Here is a 17,758-nt window from a genome sequence, read left to right as displayed (position 1 = left end):
TTTTTCAAACCTAAATATTGTGTGCTGCATTTTAAAATTTTTGGAGAATGCCATCAGAATACTTCTACAAAATAACTACAGGAAAAATAATGTGAATTTTGATGAAGTCAAAAATCTTAAAATACATTGGTCAGTCATTGTTATCATCATAAGAAAATCTAAACGGGAAACTATTTGCTTGATATTTTGATGTAAATTTCATTATTCATTCATAATTATTGCAATAAATATCAATTTTTTTTGTACGATTTATTAATTACAATACCTGTTGACATGGATTTTTAAAATTTTATACAGTAGATTTTCCGCCTATATATAATGTGCCCACTTAGAATATTTTCCCGCTTATCACGATTTATTAGAAGTGATTAACGATTTATTAGAAGTGATTAACGATTTATTAGAAGTGATTAACGATTTATTAGAAGTGATTAACGATTTATTAGAAGTGATTAACGATTTATTAGAAGTGATCCCAACTGTTACTAATACACATCGAAGTTTCCTGTTTGAGCGTTTTCCCGCTTACAACGTTCATTCGCGACCGTTTTTTGAGAAACGTTATAAGCGGGATCTACTACAGCAGGCCTGTGTGTGTGTGTGTATTTCTTTTCTCTCTCTCTATTTTTTACAGTAGGGACTACTTGCATTAAATATCAACAGCAGTGGTTTTCAAACTTTTATCACCAGCGGCTTCCTTGTCCAATTTGTAGTTCTTCCGCGGCATCTCCGCATAACACTTTTTGTATGTGTGGTAGATATTTTCCCATGCAAAAGAACCATTTCAAAGCATAAAAAGGGACACAAATCAATATCTCCAGATCACTGCAACGTTCCCGACAAAAGTTGGCGACGTCCCCACGAACCGCTATGCACACTTTGAGGAAACACTGATATACAGTAGCATGATCAGGCCTACTGTTTTTCTGGGCTCACAGGTTAGCTTAGTCTAAAATGTTTGCACATTCGTTTTATTAAATGATAAATAAAATTATCTTGAATTTCAGCAAAAATCAAGTGGTTATTGGTTGTACAATAGGCCTATAATAAAGAGATTGAATGTATTGTATTTAATACTCTCTCTCTCTCTTGTCTTGGTTTCCGAAGATTAAACACTAAATTTCACGATGGGAGAAAGATCTGGAGACTAGAAAGCTCATAAGAGTTATGCTGTAACTTCTTGGTTATAATCCCATGTAACGAATTCATATGTGAATTACACTACTCTGAGAAAAACTTCCATCCTATATTCCGCATATAAAAAACTTCTGGTTTTGATGCCTTTATCACCAATGATAAAATACTAATGAATGGAGTAGGTTTTTGCCCCGTTTCTGCGAAAACAATGGTGATCCTTCTACTCGTAGGCCTATCTACATCATTTTCAGACCCTGGTGCTACAAATGTGTGGGTTGCTTTTTTTTACACTACTACTACTTCGATTGATTTTTATATGGGTAGTTTTATTTTTCCAAGTTTTCCAATTGAAGTCCAAAGTCACTGGAAAAAAGTTCGAATCATCCAGTTAATCGAGGGATTCTTAACCTATGGGTCGCGACGCAAACTTGGGTCGCCGAGGATTCCGAGATGGGTCGTTTATATCAACTAATAACCAGGGGCTCTTGAGTTATTGGTCATAAACCAAACTTGATTTGCAGCTGCTTCTGAGAAGGATCGTATGCGAATCCACTTACAGCCAGGGACTCGAGCTTTGAGTCATGACAAAAATTTGATTCGCAGGGACTTCAGAGATGGGTCATACAAATCCACTAACAGCCAGGGACCTTTGAGCAATGGGTCCCGATTCAAACTTGATTCACAGGGGATTCCTGGACGGGTCATACAAATCCCCTTACAGCCAGGGATTCTTAAGCTATCGTTCACGACCCAAACTTGATTCGCAGGGGCTTCCGAGATGGATCATACAAATCCACTAACACCCAGGACCCAGGGACCCTTGAGCTATGGGCCCTGATTCGTAGGACTTGGTTCGCAAGGGCTTCCTAGATGAGTCGTACGAACCCACTTACAGTCCTGCAAGAAATGCACTTATTGCATATCACTAGTGTTCAACCTATTTCGAAAAATAAATAGTCCCATTGGGGTTTCTCGCGAAGCTCATCATTTTGTTGATTTTGGGTCGCGGCTAAAAATGGTTAAGAACCCCTAAATTAATCCATCCTGGATTTGAAAAATGACTATATATGCAAATTGCAACTTAATCACACCAACATTCACAAGGATAATAACTATAAATAATTAAAATTTTATCATCAATTACGGAACTGTTTCTCAAATTTTAATAATTTTTTAATTACAATATAATTGATCTTAACTGCTATATTATTCCACTGTTCTGGAATTAGCATCACTGCAGAATTTCTTGACGATGATCAAAGCCTGATTTACGGAAACAGTTCATGATCGTCTGCTACGAAACTGTTTCCCAACTTTTGTTTATCATTCTTATGCTCTATCAAGGAAATATACCTTCATTAACGTATTACACAATCTGAACTTTCCGATATTTTCCATACTCTTAATGACGCCAAAAGATTGAGATTTTAAATGTTACCACCTTGATCCTATAAGGTTAAAACCCTAATCGGTATCAAGAGGGACACATTCCGGATTCACCGAACAATATGATAAAATGTGAGCATTAAATTATCAAAAAAAAAAAAAAATAATAATAATAATAATAATAATAATAAAATGGGAAAAACAGAAATTTCAAACTTTTATTAGTCTTTAAAAATTTATTGTTTAATGACTTGATCGAGAAAAGCAAAGTCTGGCTTCTTGTAGAATTTTTCCAAAGTAAATTTGCTAGTACAAAAATCATGACATTTTTCCCCCGACTTCGAATTATCCAAAAAATGCAAAAATTAAGTTCGAATTAAACAAGAAATTTGAATATTAAATCAGATAGAAAACTCGAGGCGAGTTCAAAAAGGTTCGAATTATCCAAAATCCAAATTAACCAAGTTCAAACTGTGTTTTTGTATTGTGTATGAATGACCGCTTTAATTGATGTGTAAAATTCGATGAATTATTATTGTTATTATTTTACTTTTGTTTATATTTTTATTACTTTTGTTTATATTTTTATTACTTTTGTTTATATTTTTATTACTTTTGTTTATATTTTTATTACTTTTGTTTATATTTTTTATTACTTTATAGTATTTTTGGTATTGATATGTTCGTGGTTTTCCCTCTGGCTCTAATTGGGCTCTGCGTGTTGAGATGTATGAATAAATAAATACAGTAAATGTTTAGTGAGTGATCCAAACAAAATCACTATAGTTTTGATATAGTTAAGATTGGATATAATTTTATTGCCATTTACCGTCACATCAGATTTTTCACTAACTCAATGTTTTCAAAACACGTCCTGCAAAAAGTAGGCCTATATTATTTTGTATGCGGTGGGCTATAATATATTAATGATCGGAATCATTAATGTAAAGACCACTTGTATTTCATGTTTACTCAATACACTGAAGATGAGTATGAGCAAAAGTTGGGCCTACTCCAAAATGTTTTGTAAATGTAAACTGCATAAAAGAACAAATACAGTGGCCTAACCTACGTATAAAATGTGTTTGCATCATAAAAGCTGGTGTTTAGGATATTATTTCTTTGTGGCAAGTTGAGCTGCACCACAGTACATTCTAAACGTTATCAAAAGTAACAACTAAAAAGCTAAGTAATAGCAATGATGTGATGGATGAAGTCGTAGTGTTATCTATTTTGCAACCGATTAATGGCAATTTACGGTTCACGGATTCGCTAAATCAATTCCATATGGCGTCTTCTCGGAGCAGGTAAAATGTTTGGGCAACAGATGGCAAGAGCAAAAAGAACCCCGTGTCTCCTCATACTTTGATTAATAACTCTCAGTCTATACTATATTCCGCTAGAAATAAATACGAATAATCTCTTCCACTTATAAAATGAATTTCCAAGCTGTATTAGACATGGAAACTAAAAATCAGAGCATTTCCATCTGAACTAGAGTGAGGGGAAGAAAACAGGAAAAAAAACCCCAGAATATAATTGGTTTGAGAAAAATTTAACAGAAAACGCATTAATATCCCTTCGTGAATAAAAAAAAAAAGGACTTGGGGAAAAAAATAGCACACGCACAAAAAAACACACACACATTTATTCCCTCTTCATCCCCTTGAACTCCTATATTTTTTTATGAATAGGATAATGTTGGGTGTCCTCATTTCGGATTGTCCTCGATTCTCTCTCCCCCGCCACGACGGGCCCGTGTCTGAAGGCCGCTACCGCCAGGGTCGCGTGCGCCCCTGAGCTTCCTAACCCAGTGACCTTGGCCCATTCTATAAAAACTCCCCTTCCACGTCCTTTAACCACCCCCGTTCTCTCAAAAATCATTGACTCATCCCTGCGTCAACCACGTGTAGGCCCCCCTTTTTTTTCGGGAATATACACCCCCAATGGGAGCCCCACCCCCAGGGGCTCGCAATACCGTCCTCCGCGTGCTCGTACCCCCCCCCCCGATACGGGGCCTCCTCCGTTGTGTGTGTGTGTGAATATATATATATTTTAGTCTAATTCTATGTATCCTAGCGTCCCTCGCTTTTGAATCGGACGAGCTGGCCCCCCTTAACTCTTTGGTGCCCTCCCCCGATTCGCGTGGCCTCATTCTTTTGTGATGTGTATTTAGGAAAGCGTTTGTGATTTTACCCCGGTTTTCCCCATTTAAATCAATACACGTACATCGCACAGCATATGTCACTATATGAATTACCTATTTTTTCCCCTTTTAAAGGGAATATTGAATCCTAAAAATTCGAAAAACATCAGGAATAGGCTACTTGTGAAATAACAAAATTTTTTCAATCACAGAACTTCAAATTTCTTGAACAATGACTAAGAATACCATATAGGCAAAATTTCGTATGAACATATAAAAATTAATTAAAATTTATTCCAGCAATGAAACATTGTTTCCTTTTTTTTGAATCACAAAATGATAGATAAGATATATATGAAAATCTGAGTTTTATCGTCATTTTATTATTTTTCCTTTGACAAAAGCAGAATACAACATACAACGCCACAACAGGCAAAATGCCCAACGAGGTGGCTGAGACTAGCCTAGGTGTATTCCGCTGATACAGTTTTTCAAAAAAACCCGCATGAAAAAACGTCGTAAGCGGAAAAACGATTTAAATGGGAAATATTTTTGGCAATTAATGAATTGGAATCCCATGAAAATAGTAGCACCAAGCGGGAAAACGTTCTAAATGGTTTTAACTTGTTTTGCATTGACTACAGAGTTTAATTTGAAATTTTTTGCACGTCACATTCATTAGAAATTATTTTTTATTTGAATACATTTTATTAATTTTAAAGGTATGAAAATTTAATTATTTTCAGATTCAGATTCTACTCAGACCTCGATATAACGTCACCCCTTAAGACAGGATAAAAATGACTTCATAAGATAGGTGACTTAATAACGAATAAGCCCACTAATTAAAGCAGAAACTACAAAAATTAACGTTGTAGTTTATGACGTTAGAAAGTAATCGAATATTTATAGTTAAATTAATCTAATTTAATCAGTTAATTGAATTTAATTACTTGCATTGATATTTCCTTTGAAATTAGGTTCAACAGTGAACTTAAAAATTTGCATTTAAACTTTATTTACCCGACATTAATCGAAACAAACAAATCCACACCTTACAATTTAGGACTACAGCGTAAAAAAGTTTACAACAGGGATATAATTGTAAGAAAAAACTGCTTGATAAAAAATTTATTTTGTTTCCATAAATTCTAAAAAAAACATTTATTTCGTTGCTGTGGAAAAAAAAGTTGAAGAAAATTCTTAAATACAGTGAAACCTCGATATAACGATGTTCTGCTGACCATGAGAAAATATCGTTGTTGAGGGATTACCGTTATATCGAGAGGCAGAATCATCATTACATTTCATCAAATTTATGCTGTTGTTGTCATCATATCTAAATCGGAATTGTTAGTAGGCCATTAGAAAATACGCTTTTATGTATTTATTCGCAGCAAAAAATTGTAATTGATTTTTTAGTTCAGCGTTTTTCTCAACCTTTCTGAATGCAAGAACCAGTGAAATGTCTGAGGCAATTGTACGGACCACGTGGGTCCCGTATTAAGGGACATTCCTGTAACTTTGGTTGTTCCAGTTTTTTTTTATACATTTTGTCCTGTTTTCTCAACGATGCTTTTATTTAAATTTCCGAATTCACTAAAGTCTTGAATACACGGCGTTTTCAAAAAAGCAGTATGTAAATTATATTGTGACAAAAAATATAGATATTCATTTACATATTTGACAGGTTCAACGATTTTTTCGCAGTTTTCCAGCAATTTCAATAAAAATTAGTGATTGTGCCTGCTTCCGTGCCCCCTCCCCGCCCCGTATTCCTATGTCCCGTATTTTACTATAAGATCCCAGTTCACTGTATTTTTCTCGATGAAATATGGTCATTTGATCATTTGAATATTGTTTTCGTGAAATAAATTATATTCACTGTGATTAGTGTAGCAGGCCCATATCTCCCCCACCTTTCAGCGGAGCACTGTAATTAGAATTGCATTTAAGGTAATAAATTGAATTTTTTTTTGTCAAACTTTAGATATCCGATTAGATTACGATTGTAATTGCTCTCGATGCTGTATAGTGAAATAGAAATGTATATTTTTAAAAGAACCCATATGAATATTGCTAATATCAATTGCAAGGTTTAATAACTGTTCATTCAATGAGAATTAAATTATCGAGTCTGCCTGCGGAGCACTCGTGAAATCGTCGCGGACCATAGGTTGAGAAACGCTAGATTAGTTGATTAATAAAATTCAATTAGATGCGATTGCCCACCGTAAAGTTGTTTAGCGCAGTGCGCTGCCTTGTCATACACAGAAAGTGGCGATAGCAATTAATATCGATGTAATGAGTCGCATTCAGAAGAACGGAAATAAGTGTCAAGGTTAAAATCAAATTCTAAACGATTTTGAGCAAATTATTAGAAAATATCATTGTGTAGCGGTTTTTTTAAAAAAAATCTCAAAATATCGTTATAGAAGGATTTATCACAGCAAAGGATACCGTTGTATCGAGAGGAGTTTAACAGTTAGACTACAGGTAATTCCAAACAAGATTTGAAAAATTGTCGATGTAGAGGGATTTATCGTTATATCGAGTATCGTTGTAGCGAGGTTTCACTGTATCCGCCTTATAGTTTTATGATAGGGATAAGCCTACTTTATTTACTGCTTCTTTTTCTCAAAAGTTTTTTTTATTTTTAAAGGAAAATTTTCTCTCAACCATATCTCCAATTTTTTGGATACAACAATAAGTGGGCTATTGTGTGAATTTTGAATACTGCTACAAAGTCTGCAATGAATTAAAATGTATTTGAATAGGACAAATATGGTGAGATGAATGCTCATATTCTTATAACAGTCACAAACGTTGACTTATAACACATTCAAAAATAATCACATTACCATGAGTGGTATGTTCATGATAATAAATATAATTTATAAATTATGCAAATTATCGTTTTTCCGATTTTAGTAAAGATTGTTAATTAAAACAAGCTTTTTACTGGAAAAACGGGACATTTTTATAAAAAAAGAAGCTTTGCGCAAGTTTACGGGGAAATATGGGAATGCCTCCGTATAATTTGATCGACGTTATAAGCGAGGTTCATTAATATTACTCTTTATTGGAATCATCTGGGACATCATAACCAAGGTGTCGTTATAACAGTCTGTCTATTTCACAACAACCTCACCTGAAGCTCACCTTAGAAGCCCATTTCACTAATTGGGAATTTTGCTTGTACTTGTCAACATTTGAACGAAAATTGAAACAAAATCCCACATTTATGGTCCGAATTTGACATACGTTTCCTTGCTAAAATATGGTCACCGTAATCATTGATTTGAAATGAAATTTCATGTTTTGTATTTGATTGCATATGATTATATAGGTCCTATATTTTTATACTTACCTCTATGGTTCATCCCCATAAAACGTATTAAATTTTTTTTTACAAATAAGGATGCAAATGGGTGCTTTTAGCATAGGCTATTTTTAATTGAAACAATGCATCAGCATCACAATCTAATAAATTATAGAGTGTATTTTTTATTAGCCCTTTTAACTGCAGATGAAATCTTACACGATCCACTCCCCAGTGCCACCCTTATTCGATCACAAAGAGTGAAGCCGTATATATACGCCCATGGCAATTAATGCACAGACTTCCTAGGTCGTATATACAGTGGATCCCGTTTGTAACGTTTTCAAAAAACTGTCATGAAAAAAGTTGTAAGCGGGAAATCTTAATGAGAATTACTGTACTTAGAGTCGGGACCTCGAAAATGAGTCGTCCTACTAAGCGGGAAAACGTTCTAAATGGGGACTTTATAAGTGGGATCGACTGCATACGCCCGTGGCAGGTAAGGGTTAATTACTATGGAAAATTCTGGGTAAAATATATGCCTACAGTTTTATTTTATTTTACTGTTATTTGTTAACTGATAAAATCCTGCTTAGCGAAATCGAATAGGCCTACTGTTGTTGTTATTTTGAATTTTATTTCTAATTCCCGCAATTTTGTATGATTTTATAAATCTCTGAACACAAAGTTTTCAGCTCTGAAAAAATGACTGACAAAGAATCAACTCTTTCTAGATAAAAAAAGTATTGTACTTATATGTGCAAGCCTACTTTCTAAAATAAGAAAAAGATTGAAAAAATAAAATTGGTATAGGTTTAATGGTGTTTTTGGATGATTTATTTCTTAATACAGTGTGGGGAGGGGATCCCATTTATAACATTAAAAAAAAAATTAAAAAACGTTGTAAGCAGAAAATGTTTAAAAGTTAAAAACGGGAAATCTTAATCAGAATTAGAGTTGGGACCACGAAAATAAGTCTTAGGCCTACTATAAGCGGCGAAAACGTTTTAAGTGGGAACGTTATAAGCAGAATAGTCTGTATACACCGGATCATAGATGATTAAAAGGTTTTGAAAACGTGTTCTTCGATTGCTTTGTGTGTAATTGCTTTGTTTGCGTGTTCTTGATATCCAATATTCCACAAAATTTTAATAATTATAACGGAGTTTGACTGTACTATAAGGAATGTACCACGGCTCTATGCGAGGTTTATAGAATTTAATTCCCCTCAGTAACAAAAATCGAAAATAAAATAAAATAGAAATAGATAAAGGAGAAATAACACACACACACACACCGAATAGAACTTAATCAGAAATCCAATCGATTTGGGAAACCTCCGGATGAGAACGGGAAGGAGGAGGTAAATCAAAAAAGACCGAAATCTAATAATCGATATTGACCAAATCGATCGATTCACAATCAGTCACGCCAAAATGAAATAACACTGGTGAAAATCCTGAAAAAAGGGGAAGCTTTGAGGAGAGGAGGTAAGATTATTGAGAGAGAGGAAAAGAAGCTAAAGACATTGAACTGCACAAAAAGAAAAAAAAAAAAAAATTAAAAGAATTTTCCTCAACGTTTAAAAGAAATAAAATCTATACACAGAAATGAAAAGAAAAAAAAAAATTAGAGAAACACACTCACGTATTATATATATATAAAAAAAAAGCCCCTGGGCTTCCGGGACCGCAATAAGGGAGGTGGCCCACATGCAAAAATTTCTAGTGAGGTGGAGGGTTTTTTAGTATCCAGCGAATGGCCAGCCGAGGGTCACCGGAAAAGGGGAGTGTCCGGACCTGCGTGACAGCCCGTGATCGATGCGGACTTACGGAGCATCGCTCTGGATTAGTTTGCTTTTTTTTTTTCTCGTCTCCTTTTCTTGCATCCCCCCCTGCTGCCCCCTTTTTTTCTTTCCCATTTGGTCACAATCTGCTCATCGGTCAGTTCATGTGTATCGCCAAAGAGAAGGGTCGGCGACGAAAAAAAAAGAAGCTTATAAACTGAAATACGAATAAGCCTCCCACGTGAAAATGAAAGGCTGACAGTTTTTGTTTTGATGCATTTATATCGATTAGAGCAGTAGGCCTATTGCATCCTACTACGGAACAATATCCTCTCATAAATGAATAAAACATTTTCTTATAACAGTGGTCTGATAAGTGTTGTATCAATTTATATCTATACAGTGGAGCATCAGATTATACGAAACAGTTGGGGGACTGGGGGTGTTCGGATAACTGATTTTTCGGATAACCGATCATTCACGGGAAAAAATTGTACCAGTGTCATGTGAGCATGACCATTAAAGTTGGCCTACAGTTTGGGAAAAGTCCAAAATTTTCTCTTGCTTCAGAGCTGAGACTCTTTTTTGCCGTGTTAAATCTCGGAAACGTGCATATTCTCTATACAAATCTACAATTTTAGTTGCCAAACTTTGCATATACAGTGAAAATTCGCTACAACGATAGGCCTACTCGATAAATCCCACTACGACGATATTTTTTCAAATTTTGTATGTAAATGTCTACAGACTACACTAATGTTAAATTGCTGACTCCTGATTTTACGATAATCCCTCTACAACGATATTTTTCTTAGTCTCCAGAGTAACGTTATATCGAGGTTTCACTGTTTAGGCCTTTCCTTTCTTTAAAACTGAGCAGAATTCAGGTCTATCGCCATGGGCCTACCTAGTCAGCCACCCCCTTGTGGGGGGCCATGGTTTTCTGGTACATAATTCCTATTATGGCAGAGCTCCCTGGCCTGTTTTTTATTTATTCATCAAAGTTACTGGTTTATTTTTATTATTCAAAAATATTTATAATTATTTTTTTCAAATTTACTGTTTTTTTTCCTCGAGTGACCACGGAGCCCTAAGGGCTCCACAGAGCACCGGTTGAGGACCGCTGCCGTAGACTATCTTCAGTGATTCGACAGCCCAGTGTAAATTCAGGCTTTCTCCAAACGACAAATACATTTTATGTTAATAAATAAATTTTAAATTTTGACAAATTAAAAGAATGAATAATCTTGATACACATAAACCTTTTCGAGGGGAGATTAAAAAATTCGCCTAACAGACTGTGGGTTATAAAATTCTCAATAAATAAGTAATTTTTATGCACCTTTCAGAAACAAATGCCATTTTTATACACGCAATTGATAGATATTTGGCTTTTATTTATGAATAGAAAGAAAGGAATTTTTAAAGTAGATCCACCACCCGGGGGTGTGCCCCGGATCGTTTCAAGTAGTTATATTGGAAAATAAACAACAGTAGGTCTGTAATAAAAGGTAAATTCACGAATTTAAAAAATGAATAATATATTTAGTGGGAATAGAATCTCCGTTCATATAACGGTTTTTCGTTGTTAGGTGGATTGCGTTTTAATAAATAAACCGATGTATATATAGCACATATTATGATTATATTTCATTGTTTGAAATTTATTGAGATATAAATAATAAATTAGTTAAGACATCATTTTTTTCTCTCTCTATTTGGTGAATGCTTGTATGTACAGTAGATCTCTCTTATAAAGTTTTTCAAACAAACCACCATGAAAAAGTGTTGAAAGCGGGAAAACGCTCTAAATGGGACATCTGTATGAGTAGTCTTATTACTGAGAGTTGGAACCACGAAGATAAGTTGTAGCCTATTATAAACGGGGAAAACGTTCTAAATGGGAACGTTACAAGCGGATCCACTGTATTTCGATTTGCATGAAATTTAAACAAATTTCCATTTTGCAACGGTTCTAAAATCAACTCTAGAATGACTTTCAACTCATTTTTATTCTTGTGATGACATTCTACGCCCTTTTTTTATAGTGAATATAATCTTATGTTTGCCTTCAAAAGGTGGTATCAGAGCAGTTGCCAATTCAGACTTCAGATTTCTTATACGGTAAAGTGGATTAATTAAAATTTCCGGTTCATATATGTAGCACATTGACAGGAAGATGCCCTAGAAATATATGAATTCCAAGTTAGTTCATAACTTCGAAATTTCGGGTATTCTTTCGTCGCAGAATTTCATCTAAAAATTACCGTGAATGCTAATTCCCCCCCCCCCCCAATCTTAAGGCTGCTAGCTATTCAGGAAAGTTAGACTAGCTTTAATTGGCACCATGTTATCCATTGAAAAACGATATATATTGATTTATAATAGCCTAGTGTACCAGTCTTTGGTAAAAGAAGAGAAGATCGTCGAGAGAGAGAAAGATGTAGGCCTACACTGAGCAAAAAAAATGAAAAATTCATGTTATATGAAAACTTACCTTCTATCAAGCATCTGATATCCTTAGTATGTATAAGATGAAATATCGTTTCATTAATCCATAATTTGTTAGGTTTCAAAAGATGGTAAAAGACACCTAAAAGTAAAGAAAATTTTCATGTTGAAAAATTCTGATTATATAAATAAGCAAAATAAATATTTTTAATTTGTTAAAATGCACATTTAAAACAAAAAATATTTTTGGTATATTTCTTCAGAAAAACAATATTGCTAAAATGATTAATTAATTAATAATTACCATCTGAAAGAGCAATTTAATATGAATATCAATTAAGTACGTAGTAAATAATAACATGTATAAAATAAATTAAACATTTAAAAAAGAAATATTTTTTTTTGTTTTCGTAATATTTTGTTTTATCATTTTATTTAGATTTCAATCGTATGAAGGTTAGCAGTAAGTTGTATTAGCATTGAAATTAGTATATGTTTTGAAAACATATATATAGGCCTACTATATGAAAATAATGTTTATATTTTTAAATAAAAGGAAATGTCCATGTTTATGGTAATATAATCGAGAGATTTTACGAATAAAAAAAAAATGATTTACGGCAAAGTCAAAAGCTGTTGATTAATATTTTCATGACGGCAATTGCGAAGAAAATGAAGGGAATCTATTTCTTCGCATAACAAGAGCTCAGCTCCAGATAAATACAGAATTTAATAAAGTAGAATTAAGTCAATAAAATCAAGCAGCGAAATTGCGGGAGCTCATTTCACTACGATTTCTCAGAATTACCAGCCGTCATTCATTCGAGAACATTGCCAGATTATGAACTTACATGAAATATGAGGCAACTATTGCGCAAAATTAAATAAGCGCATGATTAATACAAGAAATTACTATCTTCCAATCTGTGGGGTAAAGTCAGTTTCCAGCAGCATCATGTGAATTTCTGGAAAGGGATTTTATGCGTATGAAATTAACTTGAATGGGATTAAGTAATAACACTTACATTGCCCTGTAGTTAATAAGATGATCCTGTAATGTGCTACTTCAAAACTGTTTTCTCCCTACTCAAGGATATATCGCAATTTATTAAAATAATTTATATTAATCCCTTCCTTTATCCTATAGTTATTGATGATAAATTGCTTTATTAGTTAGATTCAGAGACTTGTGGAAACTACTTTTGATGAATCTATTTTTACGCGATAATGTTTAATTTTGATTATTTACACCGAATTCCGTACTTAATGATATATTTTGCATTGAAGATCAAAAAGAGAATTGCAGTCGGTAATTAATAGAAAAGATTTTAACAGAAAAGTCTCTATAATTCGCAACATGGCATTCTTGTTTTAGTTTTAACTGACATCCATATTTTCTCATGGACGTTTTTTTTTTCAGCCATCTCGTTGGGCATTTTGCCTATTGTGCCCTTGCATTTATATTTGGTACCTTTATTTGGATATGAAAATGGCATATCGCAAAAAAATATTTACGACAATTGCTCATTGAGAACTGTTCAAGTAACAATACTCGATTTATAAAAACAACACGTCTATCAACAAACAACGTATGTCAACAATTACTTTCACATATATTGGAATTCGAAAAAATGTTCACAGCACCAATACCAAAAAGATGGAATAATGCGTTGGAGTTAATTTGTGAGCGATATCGTAATTTCGAGAATTTATAGAATCTTTGGATCTGACCGGAATGTAATTCCTTAATTTTATATTAAGGAATTATATTCCTTATCACTAACTTAATCATGATATGGCCTTCTGTAGCTTACAGTATGCAGATCTTTGATCCATTCACAACCTCATAAAAGCGGTAGTCCTTCAGGTCGGTAAGTACAATTTTTTTTTTAAGCTCAAATATTGTGCGTTCTTAAAACTTCGCTTTTCATCATTCAATACAGTAGAGCAGTGGTCCTCAAACTTTTGTCGACCGTGGCTCCCTCGCCAAATTCATGGTTCATCTGCGGCACCAAAGAATAGTTTGGTATTTTCCCGTATAAAAAAGAACCATTTTAAAGGCATGCAAATCAATTTCTGTCCAGCTCACCGCGACGCCCCTGGCAAATGTTGGTGACGCTCTCCAAGAGCCTCGACGCATATTTTGAGAAACATATCAGTAGAGTCTCAATAATTCAAGGTTCCAGATAATCCGAGGTGCTCGAGGGGGGGGGGGGGGGGTTATTTCCACTCTTCTAAATTTGAAGGCGCATTTTTGTAAAAAGAGGGGTATTTTTTCTTTATCAGTGAGAAATAGCTTCAAACTATCATGTTTATAACTTCAATATTTCTATATATTTGAGTTTTGGACCATCATTATTGGCATATATTATCTTTGAGCCCTGTCTTCTTTTGACATCATACAGTAGCCTACCAATATTTATAATGAATGCAATATTATATATTGCATTCAAGTTTTAAATACTGTATAAGTTAATCAGACTCATTTACTTGTGATGCTGCAGGTTTTTTAAGCAATATTCAAATGTCATTGCTTAGTAAGGAACAACAAGATATGCTTCACGATCAGATACTACTACTAAACCGTACGGATTCCATTTAGAAGGTCTTGATTGAGATACTCGTTGCCTCTGTAGTCTAGTGGTCTAGGGCGTTCACCCGGAAAGTGAAAGGACGTGGGTTCGATTCCCCGCAGAGAGGCAGTTGAATTTTCTCTCTCTATATCAAAATATATCTTCGCATCTCAGCCAGCTGTTAAAAACCTTTGTATGGATAGCGGAGAGTGACATCATCCTTGAATAGCTTTATAGTCCAGTGATTCTTAACCCGGGGGGGGGGGGGGCATGTGCTCCCCTTGCGGCTATTTCATTGGAAACCCTGGGTGGAAATTCAAGGAAAAGGAAAGCTATGGCAGGTGCTTAACGGTGCTATGTAGAGACCTGTGAAAATCGAAATCTTTTAGAAATACAATGCCAGTAACAAGCTCTCTACAATTGGGAGGCTGACGGGAATCTAGCCCGGGAATATATGAAGATCTACCTTAGTTATGAAATTTTTATAAGCTATAAATTTACGCAGAAATCAACTTTATTTGTGAAGGTCTCAATCCTGGATATTTGGGGATTGGAACCCCCTGTCTGAAATGGGGGACGGGTCACAAGTAGAAAAAAAATGTAGTTCAAAAAGGGGCAATGAGAACAAATACGGTTAAAAAAACACTTTCTAGCCATAGGCGGAGATAAACGTGGAATGCTGGGGGGACATGATGAGACCAATTCATTTATATGCATATACGTCATTGACGCTGGGGGAATTGTCGTATCTCCGAGCATGTTTATTGCCCTATAGATTCCTATAGGCTACTTACGTCGAGAAAAGAAATCGTACCGTTGAATTCCTAATAAAAATATTTCACCTCACCTTCAGTTTTTTAATACTTTAGCGAGCGGGCATTTATGCATCAGGTCCATTTACGCTATGTCCAGCATTTGAGAATTTCATGCGTCATGGTATCGACCAAAGGGGAGGTAAAAGTTGATACGGTAACGGGGGGAAGCCAGCCGTAGAGAGGGTCGCCTTTACACGAAAATTATTGAGAGTAGAATTAATCTTCATGATGGCAGCAACTGAAACAGAACGGGTTTTCCGGGTTATTCATGTGTATTGATCGAGCTTCAGTTTATTGATTAATATAAAATAGTTATTACTTAACGATGTAATGATACCATATACTCCACTGCGTTTTCAAAAAGGAATTCTCACATTTGTTCGGGATTTTCGGCTTCTCGTTTTCATATATATTCTTCAGACTGATTTTAAAATTTATGTCTGTCACTAAATATAGGATCAAAAGTTTATAATTTTTAAATGATTTATAGGTTTTTTACGTATTAAATTGATTTATAATTTTCTATATTGTTATCTACATTTCCTTACGCAAACGAAGTAACATCAGATAACTCTTTGTTCAAAAAACGTCTTCAAAGCGCATGTTTTAATTGAAAATTAATTCTAATTTGTAAAAAGGGAGTTAGGAAAATTGCAACACATGATTGTTACATGGGAATAAGTAAGATGTTATTTACCTTAATGGCTTCTACTCGCAAAGAATGTAGGCCTACCTATCTAAAAGTATGTCTATACATAGAGTTTTATCGTTTGGATCCACATAAGATACGCATAATTCAATTCCTTAGAATAGCAGCTATTGGCATTCAACATGATTTGTGTGAATCCATATTAACTTTAGATTCTCAATTTCCATTCCAACCAGATGAATTCTTAGAACCACTTATACCGAATAATATCCGGAACACTTTGGTCTTTTCTTTTGGAAGCTAAATAAATGATAAGGTAAATTTCAAAAGCGAATGCGTTCGTTCAAACCAAAGTGAATTAATAAACGAAAGCGATTTGTGCAAAACCATCGAAATCCGTATCATTTTCCTCGGAGATCGCTTCAAATTAATTACACTGGGACACATTACACGCCGTTCGAATAACACGAAGACAGAGCGAAGCGGGACATTGTACTACACATAATTGAAACAAACCACTTGATTTATTTGCATACGATAGCCTTGTTTTCCCGATTGAAACGGGAGACGCGATTCTCAACAATTTCACTTTCACGAAAATTACGCTGTTTATCGAGTCTATCTCGATTATGAGGATGTTGACGGCGAACTCGGTCCGGATAAGGCTAATTTAACGCCCGGTAATTATTGTATTACTTACTATCTGTGTGTGTGTCGGTTGATTTCGTACCTGAGGCATGAATTAATGACAAGTAGGATTATGGGCTCTACTGAGTGGAACAAGCGTTTATTCAACGACCGCAGTACAATTTTACAAGGTATAACTAGCCAGTTGAAATGATTAGAGCAATTCATAGGCACTGATTGAGTTTTAAACATTTCTCTAGTTTGGAGAAATAATCTTTTAAGGAATAATTCTTTTGAATAAATATTCTTATAGTTAATTTATGTGAAAACTTATCGAGTCTCCAAAAAATTGATTGCTTAGAGCAGGGGGGGGGGGGGTCTTCAATCTTTCAGACATTGCGGGCCAAATTAAAACTTTCCATGGAGCCCGCGGGCCATAACGTGGTATTCCCCGAAATTAAACAGGGGTTCTACAAATTATTGAGCACTTATGAGACTATTTATTTCATTGAATTTGAATTTATAGTTGATTTGAAACAATTTTTTTTATTAATTCCAATTTTTTTATTATTATTTATTTCATTGATTCCGATATTTGTCCCGGTACTTCTGCAATTATGTTTTTCTTCATTTCCAAATTTATGTCAATAATTCTGAAATTATTTTTTGATTAATTTCAAATTTCATTAATTATGAAATTATTTCTTTTTCACAAACTCATAATTTTTTTCAAGAACTAGTGGGCCTACTATTTTTAACAATTCTGAAATCACTCTTAATGTTTCTGAAATTATTTCTATCAGTAGTTCTGTAGAAATATTTATTTAGTATTATCAGTATTTATTTCAGTAATTCTTCAGTATTTA

General features: G+C 34.3%; 1 long non-coding RNA gene across 8 annotated transcripts in view; it reads right to left on the bottom strand.

Annotated features, from left to right (window-relative positions):
- Positions 1–17,758, bottom strand: part of LOC149076118 (uncharacterized) — a 205,548-nt gene that overhangs the window by 61,933 nt on the left and 125,857 nt on the right. For all 8 annotated transcript variants that reach the window (XR_016194031.1, XR_016194033.1, XR_016194034.1 and 5 more), the window contains one exon: positions 12,275–12,370. This is a non-coding gene — a long non-coding RNA (uncharacterized LOC149076118). The remainder of the gene's footprint in view (positions 1–12,274; positions 12,371–17,758) is intronic.

Source organism: Pholcus phalangioides, unplaced genomic scaffold, assembly GCF_987345545.1.
Source record: "Pholcus phalangioides strain wild (caught in Gottingen) unplaced genomic scaffold, Ppha-v1.0 ptg000015l_1, whole genome shotgun sequence".
NCBI lineage: Eukaryota > Metazoa > Arthropoda > Arachnida > Araneae > Pholcidae > Pholcus > Pholcus phalangioides.
The sequence above is the reverse complement of the archived record's forward strand: the minus strand, read 5'-3'. Positions and strand labels throughout refer to the sequence as shown.